The following is a 10,178-nucleotide window of genomic DNA, read 5'->3' as shown; positions in this document are numbered from 1 at the left end:
TTAATATGAAAGGATATCCTATAGCAATCTTTTCTCCACAGCTATTTTCTCCAGCAGCAATACAACACCTTCCTGCTGCAAAGGCATAACTGCTTTCTGGACCGAAAAGGAAGTCATTGGGTTAAAAAAAAAAAATGACCACTTTATGCTATTAGCTAAATGACAGACAAGAGATGACAAGCTCTGAGCTAAACAAGTAAAAATAATAAAACACTTGTTAGCTCATTTCCTGGTTATCTCTCTCTCTCCAGTTCTTCCATGACAATATATCACATAGTGATTTAAAGAGGTTGTAGAACATTTACTCACATCCTGTGTTTTGCACTTTTCACAGATTTGGCAACAAACTCTGATCTTGTGGCTGCCTCCTTCAGTCATGTTTTTGGTAACTAACTCCACTCAAGTCCCCTTCTACTTCATCCTCATGGACATGCCTGGCTTTGAAGGTCTTCCATACATGGATTTCCATCCCATTCTGTTGTTTCTACACTGTCTCCATTGTGGGCAACAGTGTCATACTGGCTGTCGTCAGGGCAGAGCCCTCCCTCCATGAGCCCATGTACTTGTTTCTCTCCATGTTGGCCCTAACAGACCTGGGACTTACCCTTACCACTTTGCCTACGGTCATGGGCATCCTCTGGTTCAGTGCCTCAGAGATCAGCTTTGAGGCTTGTTTTACTCAGTTCTTCTTCCTCCATGGATTCTCCTTTATGGAATCTTCTGTGCTATTGGCCATGTCCTTTGACTGCTATGTGGCCATCTGCCACCCCCTCCATTATTTTTCCACCCTTAGCAACCGCGTAATCAGCAGAATAGGTATAGCCATCATTTGCCGCTGTCTTCTGGCTGTTCTTCCCCCACTGTTCCTGTTGAAAAGGCTCCCTTTTTGTGGTTCCCATCATCTCTCCCACTCCTACTGCCTCCATCAAGACATGATCTGCCTGGTGTGTGCTGACACCACTATCAATAATTGGCATGGATTTGCCCTAGCTCTGCTTATTATTGTACTGGACCCCCTGCTCATTGTGCTCTCCTATGCACTCATCCTGAGAAGTGTCCTGAGAATTGGCTCTCAGGTTGAAAGGCTCCGGGCCCTCAATAACTGTCTGTCCCACATTTTGGCTGTTATGGTCCTCTATGTGCCCATGGTGGGTGTGTCCATGACTCACCGCTTTGCCAAGCATGCCCCTCCAATTGTACACGTCAGTATGGCCAATGTCTGTGTACTGGCACCTCCCGTGATGAACCCCATTATCTACAGTATTAAAACCAAACAGATCCGTCGAGGGATCTTTCAGCTCTTTGCTCATAGAGAGTTGCAGTAGAATGTTGAAAAGTGGATTTTTGGTACTACTCCTTTAAAAATAATTTGAGAAACTTGGAAAATTATGGTTTGGGTGTCCAGTTATGTATGAATCACAAAACAGGAATGGGAGTTAAATACAGTATTGTGCTCCCTGAATTTGTAATTTAAATTAAGCTGAACCATCTACATGTAGTGTAACTGCTTCATTTACATGAGATTTTTGCATGCTAAGTTCCTGAAAGAGTGTATCCTGAAATTTCTAAGCTTCCATTTCAAGATGTGAAGTATGTACAGAGTAAAGTACCTGAGTTAGGACCCCCCCAAAAGTCCTTCAAATGGAGACATCCTATTTTTAACAATGTCTCCTGCTATGAAGCCCTCTCCCCACATGAGTATTGAACCCTGTAAGTATCCTCCATTTACACTGCTGCTTCTCAGCAAATGCCCTGAGAAAGAATCTGGATTCAAAAGAAAAAAATCATGAGGCATCAAATGTGGGGTCTCCCATGATCCAATATCAGTTCTAGGGCTTTCCCCTCTCTCTCACCTCTGAACTTCTGAGTGGCAATTACTCCATGTTGTATTTCTGAGACCTCAGAGTTGTACTGGGGCTTTAGTTTGGGAGATGGGTGTCCAAAATGAAAATTTATTGAGAAGGGGTTCAGAAGAATCTTAGGGAATAAGCAGGCTTCATCCTACAGGTTCATTCATGGACAATGAGCAGGCAGTGGTATCTAGAGCCATCACTAGTTGGGTGACCAGAAGTTTCTAAGCCATGGGGACTTGAGATCCAATAGAATAGAGACCAATGATCCGTACCCAATGTTATGAGATGCCATAGATCATCCATGTTGTCCAAAGATAAGGGTGAAGCATCTATTCATTATGACTCCTAACCTCTTTATATTGTCCATTCCCAGGTCTGCTTTTATGTCTTATAACTATAGCAATTCCACTAAGCCTTCCAGTACTATGAACCCTTCCTAACCAGGTGACTCATCTAGTCATACAGGGGTGAGAAGTTAGGCATTATTTATTTCATCAGAATTGTTTGGGGAAATCACTGTGAAGGGATGTTTAAATTTAATTTTCTGATTATTCACTGTTAGTTTATAAAATGCACTTAGTTTTCATTTTTGGCCTTGTGTCCTACGATCTTGCTTAATTTACTTAGTAATTCTAATATGTTCCTCTAAATTGTTTGTTTCCTCCACTTTCTATGGAAACTCTTTTATCACTCCTCTTCTGATATTTGCAGTTTAATTTGCTTTTTTATTTCTTGGGCTAGGACCTACATTTAATGATAAATGTAAGTGGTGAGCATCGACCTATTTCTTGACATATTCCCGATTACAGAGAGAATGTATTTAATGACTGGCCATTAAGTATGATGTTATCTGAGTGCTTTTACTTATTTAATTTTAGCAGATTGATATTCCTAGTTTATTACTATCATGGATGGATATTGGATTTTGTGTAATTCTTTTCTGCATGCATTGAAAATGAACATGTAATTTTTACCCTTTTGCTTCTTATTTAATTCAGCTATACTTATTGTTTACAATTGCTGTACTCTAGTATTTGTCCTTGGTTTATGCTTATGTTGTTACCTTGAATTTTTTGCAGATTATTTAGGATATGCTCATTATTTTCAGATTGGATAATTTTAATAATCTGCTTTAAAGTATAATTAGTCTCACTTTTGTGATTCTGAATTTCTCTTAGCCAAAACTGGATTATTTTTGATTGATTATAGTTTTAACTTTAGTATGTTAATAAAAAACTATTTCTATTTGTCTTTTGAACAAATCTACTATATGTTCAATGTTATAAGGTTATTTTCTTTTACATCTTTCATCCTGGTTGTAATAGCTGCTGCAAAGTCCTTGTCTATTAAATACAACATCTGGATTACTTTGGAGTTGGCTTCATGGATTAATTTCCTGTCAAGTGTGGACCGTGTTTCTAGTTTCATTGTATGTTGAATAATTTTAGATTGTATCTATTACAATTCCTCTAGCCAAATTTTGAATAAGATGTTGAGACTCTGGATTCTGTTTATTTCTTTGAAGAACTTGACTGGTTTTTATTCAGACAGTTAACTCATGGAACTCAAATTCTAAATTCACCCCTGCATTTTTCAGCAGCTGAAATCTTTGTTCAGTTTTGTTAGCCGTACATGCTCTGCTTAGTACCTGTCTTAAACATGTATAGTTGAGATATTTGTCAGAGTTTATATGTACAATTCTTCTTGTTTTCTTCTTCTTGATCTGTCTTTCACATATATTCTCCTACCACTTTTTAGATGTTCTGGTAACCCTCAAAATTATTTTTATTTTTCAAGCCAGAAAGTCTGTATGTTGCTAATTCAGTTCTAACTTACCCACCTACTACCAATGGGGGTCTTCTTCAAACTAAAAGCCATAAAACAAGGAAACTCCCTCTATAACATTTTTTCTAAGTAACTCTGTAACTTTTTCTAAGTACGCTGTAGACTCTCTTTTGTCACTTTCTAGTGCCTTCATAGTTAATTTTTTTAAAACATTTGTTCAAGATTTATAATGTTGATATGTGGGTTAAGGGTACTGTGTTGTTAGAATGAATACCTGCAATAGTAGAAATGAAATCTTACTTTTGCTTGCTTTACATAGTCTTATCTTTAGTTGAATTGCTGGATTTGGGGGTATCTTATTATACAAACCACAACTTTTTGTTCAAAGTGGTTGTACCATTATATTCCCTCATACTTCAGGAAGTGTATGGTGGTTAATGCAGAGATATTAAGAATAGATGTATTTTTAGGTATATTATATGATTGAAACTGGAGGGGATTAGAGAGATTGGGGTGACTATGCTTGTATGACAAGCACAGAGTAGGGGTGTTGTTTGCAATGTTCAAAAGAAATGAGCTCCCTTATTCAAAGGTATCATCTCTGTCCAATACTTATTCTCTTCCTAATTCATTCACAGATTCAATATCCATCCTTTACTTCTCTTTCTCTGACTCTCTGAATTGACCCCACATCCTTGGTTGATAACTTGGAAATTTCATTAGATTTGCTGCTGAGAGAAATCAGGGTCTGTCAAGATACCTGAAAACTTCGGCCAGTAGGAAACCTGAATTCACCACGTTCCTTTCATGACGTGCATAATTTTTTTTTTTAACAGAATTAATCATGTTGGAATGCTGCACATTGCAGCTTATTGTGTTATGTGTTACAAAGAAAGATATCCTCCTTAAGGCTCTGTATTTACCCTCTAGTTGTTATATCTCATGCCTAGAGAGGAATCCAATGAAATATTTCCCTTTTTGACCCATGGATTTTTTACATTTTCCCACCTGAGAAAATCTCAGGCCAAAGTAAGGGTTAATGTGGTCAAAGTGTGGTAGTGGAGACAGATTAAACACCAATCTTGTACATTTTAGGAAGAAAAGAGGAGTTCGGAAAAAATTGTTGGCCCATCCTTCTAAAGGGAACCACATTTTTGTTCACAATGCCATAAAAATGGCTGAATTTCATTGTGACACAGCAATTGTGTTTACACCAAGAACAGTAGATAGATGCATTATTTATCATCAAGATGTTCAGTTCAGTTACAATTATATTCACATCTACAGATCTGTATAGCTATCTATTTTTCACTCTTTATATGTAATTCCTCCTAATAGATTTAAGTCAATAATCAACAAGAAACAATAAAGTCCTTATCTGACTTCATGAAAGTTACAATAGGAGGTGCAATGTGGGGTTGAGTTGGAGATGATTAATGACAGTGTTAGTGATAAGCTAGCCACTCTGCTTCACTCCACTGCCTTCCACTCATGTATTTTCATTTTCTAACTTTAGTATACTGACTGAGTTCTCACCTCTAGGAGTACTCATAATTCCAGCCAGGACTTCCTGAGAAAATCTAGTAATCATCTTTCTAGAGACATGAAACATCAGAATTTTCCTGCTACTCACAGTAATAGCCACAGCATTTATAGGTTTGTCATATCATGAGGTCAAATAACCTTTTGATGTGCAACATTCATTACAAAACTCTTTCCAGCAATTCCCTACATGGATACTAGTTCAGGTGAATGAATCTGAGGATGGTTCTCAGTTGACAAAGCCACTGTCTCTTGATTTTTCACCTATTACTTTATTCTCCCATTCGTCATTGCAACCCTAGCAGTCAGTTTCTCCATGAAACAGGCTCTAACAACCCATCGGGAATCTTATATGATATAGACAAAATTCCATCTCATCCACACTACACAATCAAAGACATCCTTTTACCTTTTGCATGGTGATTTAATTAGAACTCTTTAACAAAGAGAACTTAAGTTAAATGCCCCCAAACCAGAAGAGTTATGACTCATCTATGTGGCAAAATAGTGAGATTTATAAGCAGACATGAAAAGCCTAACAAGCCTAGTGATAGGTTGTTCTCCAGAAAATAATTTTAGTTCAAGTTTAAATCTTGCCTAAACAGTTGTAACTCTTAACAGAAGTTTAGGAGTTAGTCTAAAAAGATAAAAGCCTTAGGTATAGGACACAACTTTCCTTAGAGAGTAAATATACATAACACCATGGTTGGCTTACAAGCGGCCATCAATTAAGAAAACGTTCATGCGCAACAAAATATTTATCTTATTACCAACAGTAATAACCCAGATTCTAATTTAACACTGAATTAACCTACTATTCAATACCAACAATGCTGTTAGTATGAGTAATAAGAACTATTTCTCCTTGCATAAGATTATATCAGAACACATATCACACTGATACTTAACAATAAAATAAACCAATACTTAGTCATTTATTAAAATAATTTTTATCCTGACACAGGCATGCACTTAAAGAAATTTTTTAAAAAGTAAATGGAACTTGGCAAACACAAACCCTGCCTGTTTATTAAAAACCTCACCTCCAGCATCGCTAGTATTAAGGACACTGCTTGCCCAGTGACGTCTGTTTAACAGCAGTGCAAAAGTCACATAATTGCTTGTTATTTAAATAAGGACTTGTATAAATCGTTGCATGAGGGTTTTACTGTGACTTTTTTTTTTAAGAACTTTTATTGAGATACAGCTAACAGACAATAAACAGCATATATTTAGAGTGTACAATTTGGTATCCCAATCTCCCAATTCATTCCCCCCCTACACTCCCTGCTTTCCCCACTTGGTGGCCATGTGTTTCTTCTTTACATCCGTGTCTCTATTTCTGCCTTGCATTTCCTCTTTCATAGTTGTTAGCATTTGCCTTATGTATTGAGGTGCTCCAGTATTGGGTGCATATATATTTATAATTGTTATCTCCTCTTCTTGCATGGATCCCTTGATCTTTATGTAATGTCCTTTCTGTCTCTTGTAACATTTTTTTATTTTAAAGTCTATTTTATCTGATGTGACTATTGCTACTCCAGCTTTCTTTTGATTTTCATCTGCATGGAATATCTGTTTCCATCCCCTCACTTTCCGTCTGCATGTGTGCCTAGGTCTGAAGTGGGTCACTTGTAGACAGCATATATATGGATCTTGTTTTGTATCCATTCAGCCAGTCTGTGTCTTTTGGTTGGTGCATTTAGTCCATTTACATTCAAGGTAATTATTGATATGTATGTTCCTATGACCATGCTCTTAATTGTTTTGTTTTTGTTTTTGTAGGTAATTTTCTTCTCTTATGTTTCCTGCTTAGAGAAGTTCCTTTAGCATTTGTTGTTAGGCTGGTTTGGTGGTGCTGAATTCTCTTAGCTGTTGCTTGTCTGTAAAGCTTTTGATTTCTCCCTCGAATCTGAATGAGATCCTTGCTGGGTAGAATATTCTTGGTTGTAGGTTCTTCCCTTTCATCACTTTAAATATATCATGCCACTCCCTTCTGGCTTGCAGAGTTTCTGCTGAGAAATCAGCTGTTAACCTTATGGGAGTTCCCTTGTGTGTTATTTGTTGTTTTTCCCTTGTTGCTTTTAATAACTTTTCTCTGTCTTTAATTTTTGTCAATTTGACTACTATATGTCTTGGTGTGTTTCTCCTTGGATTTCTCCTGCCTGGGATTCTCTGTGCTTCCTGGACTTGGGTAGCTATTTCTTTTCCCATGTTAGGGAATTTTTCAACTATAATCTCTTCCAATATTTTCTTGGGTCTTTTCTCTCTCTCTTCTCCTTCTGGGACCCCTATAATGTGAATGTTGGTGCATTTAACATTGTCCCAGAGGTCTCTTTGGCTGTCTTCAGTTCTTTTCATTCTTTTTTCCTTATTCTTTTCCGCATCAGTGATTTTCACCATTCTGTCTTTCAGGTCACTTATTTGCCCTTCTGTCTCTGTTAATCTGCTATTGATTCCTTCTAGTGTATTTTTCATTTCAGTGATTGTGTTGCATATCTCTGTTTGTTTGTTCTTTAATTCTTCTAGGTCTTTGGTAAACTTTTCAATCGTTGCATCCAGTCTTTTTTCAAAGTCCTGAATCATCTTCACCATCATTATTCTGAATTCTTTTTCTGGAAGGGTGCCTATCTCCTTTTCATTTAGTTGTTTTTCTGGGGTTTTATCCTGTCCCTTTATCTGGTATGAAGTCCTCTGCTTTTCCATTTTCTCTATCTTTCTGTGGCTGTGGTTTTCAGTTTCACAAGACAAAATACTGCTGATGCTGCTTGATACTGCTGTCTGCCCTCTTGTGGAGGAAGCCATCTAGGAGGCTTGTGGGTGCTTCCTGATGGGAGGGATTGATGGTGGGTAGGGCTGGGTGGGCAGAGCTCAGTAAGACTTTAATCTGATTTGGTGGGCAGAGCTCAGTAAAACTTTAATCTGCTTGTCTGCTAATGGGTGGGGCTCTGTTCACACCTTGTTGGTTGTTTGGCCTGAGGCTACTTAACACTGGAGCTTACAGGCTCTTTGGCGGGGCCAATGGTGGACTCTGGGAGGGTTCATGCCAATGAGCACTTCCCAGAACCCCTGCTGCCAGTGCCCCTGTCTCCTCAGTGAGCCACAGCTGCCCCCCACCTCTGCAGGCAACCCTCTAACACTAGCAGGTAGGTATGGTTCAGTCTCCTATGGAGTCAATACTCCTTCCCTCTGGGTCCTGGTGAGCACATTTTTTTGTGTGCCCTCCAAGAATGGAGTCTCTTTTTCCCCCAGTCCTGTGGAGGTCCTGCAATCAAATCCCACTGGCTTTCAAAGTCTGATTCTATGGGATTCCTCCCCCCATTGCTGGACTCCCAGGTTGGGAAGCCTAATGTGGGGCTCAGAACCCTCACTTTAGTGGGTGGACTTCTACAGTATAACTGTTCTCCAGTTTGTGAGTCACCCACCCAGTATTTATGGGATTTGATTTTAACACGATTGGGCCCCTCCTACCATCTCATTGAGACTTCTCCTTTGTCTCTGGATGTGGGGTGTATTTTTTGGTGAGTTCCATTGTCTTTCTGTCAATGATTGTTCAGCATTTAGTTGTAATTCCGGTGCTCTTGCAAGAGGAAGTGAGCGCACGTCCTCTTACTCTGCCATCTTAATCCTATCTCTACTGTGACTTACTTTTAATCAGTGAAATTGACTCTTCTCATGAAGAGGTGGAAAAAGCATAATAAGAGAAGACCCTTTGGAGCTTTAATTAACTAACTTTAAAGAATAAAATACTAAACAAAATATAAAGGATAACAAAACTTTTAATCGGCTTAGCACTTTGGTTAAGGTGCCCATGGAGAATAAAACAACCTCCGAGTGATTAACATTTAGACCAACTAGTCAAAATACTATATCACTTATTGATCTAAAATGTTGATTAACAAAACAAGTTATCCTAGTGAGAGCAGTGAAATCGTACTCTAGCGTTCATATAGACAATAGTGTTTATGACCTGGATGTTGGATCAGAACATTGCAATAGGTATTAATTGTTTGTTCAATGATTAAAGTCCTGCATGATCTGAGTTCAGGCCAGAGTAATCAGGTTGGTTTCTTTCTTTTTTTTTTTAATATTTATTTCTTTTCTTTTCCTTTTTTTTTTTGGCTGCTTCAGCTCTTAATTGCAGCATGCAGGATCTTTTGTTGCGGCCCACAGACTTCTTTCTAGTTGTGGCCTGTGGGTTTCCTCTCTCTAGTTGTGGTGTGCAGGTTTTCTTTTCTCTGGTTGTGGTGTGCAGGCTCCAGGGCACCTGGGCTCTGTAATCGTGGCCCATGGGTTGCAGAGTGTGTGGGCTCTGTAGTTTGTGGCATGCAGGCTCTCTAGTTGAGGTGCACAAGCTCAGTAGTTGTGGCGTGTGGGCTTAGTTGCCCTGCTGCATATGGGATCTTAGTTCCCCAATTAGGGATCAAACCCATGCCCCTTGCATTGGAAGGTGGATTCTTAACCACTGGACCACCAGGGAAGTACCTGCTTTCTATCTGTTATGTATTTCTCCTAGTACAAAAGGACAAGAGATATAATGCCTAGTTTTCAAAAGTGCTTTTAAACTAATTGATGATATAATTTAAATGTATTTAATTTATACATACAGCACCGCCCAAGGAACAGGATTTGTTAGGGTGGCAGGGCCCTGTAATTGTGTAAAACTTAATTCTTATCCCCAGAAGTTCAAATCATCTTCCTGACAACATATTTATAATTGACATTCTTTCACTAATCATTCCAATCCTACTTGCCTGTGTTTCTCATGTAATCAAACAGCATGCCTTAGGCTAGATACAGCTTTGAAAATCACCAAACATTGTGGGTCCCCAGAGACTATTACAATGCATTGCCAATCCAGGCAAACTATTTATTAAAGAACCATTACACCATGATCAATATCTATATTTTTTATTGCAGCAATTCTACCTTAATGCTAGTCATTATAGTATGAATTCCAAGTCTTATACCATATCCACTAGTCAACATAAGCCTAGG

At 38.4% G+C, this 10,178-nt stretch overlaps 1 pseudogene; it reads left to right on the top strand.

Annotated features, from left to right (window-relative positions):
• The first annotated feature begins 376 nt into the window (after window positions 1-376).
• Window positions 377-1,325, top strand: LOC130860807 (olfactory receptor 51Q1-like; annotated as a pseudogene).
• Window positions 1,326-10,178: the final 8,853 nt, after the last annotated feature.

The sequence above is a fragment of the Hippopotamus amphibius genome, chromosome 9 (assembly GCF_030028045.1).
Source record: "Hippopotamus amphibius kiboko isolate mHipAmp2 chromosome 9, mHipAmp2.hap2, whole genome shotgun sequence".
Lineage (NCBI taxonomy): Eukaryota > Metazoa > Chordata > Mammalia > Artiodactyla > Hippopotamidae > Hippopotamus > Hippopotamus amphibius.
Note: the sequence above shows the minus strand (reverse complement) of the source record. Positions and strands in the feature narration are given on the sequence as shown.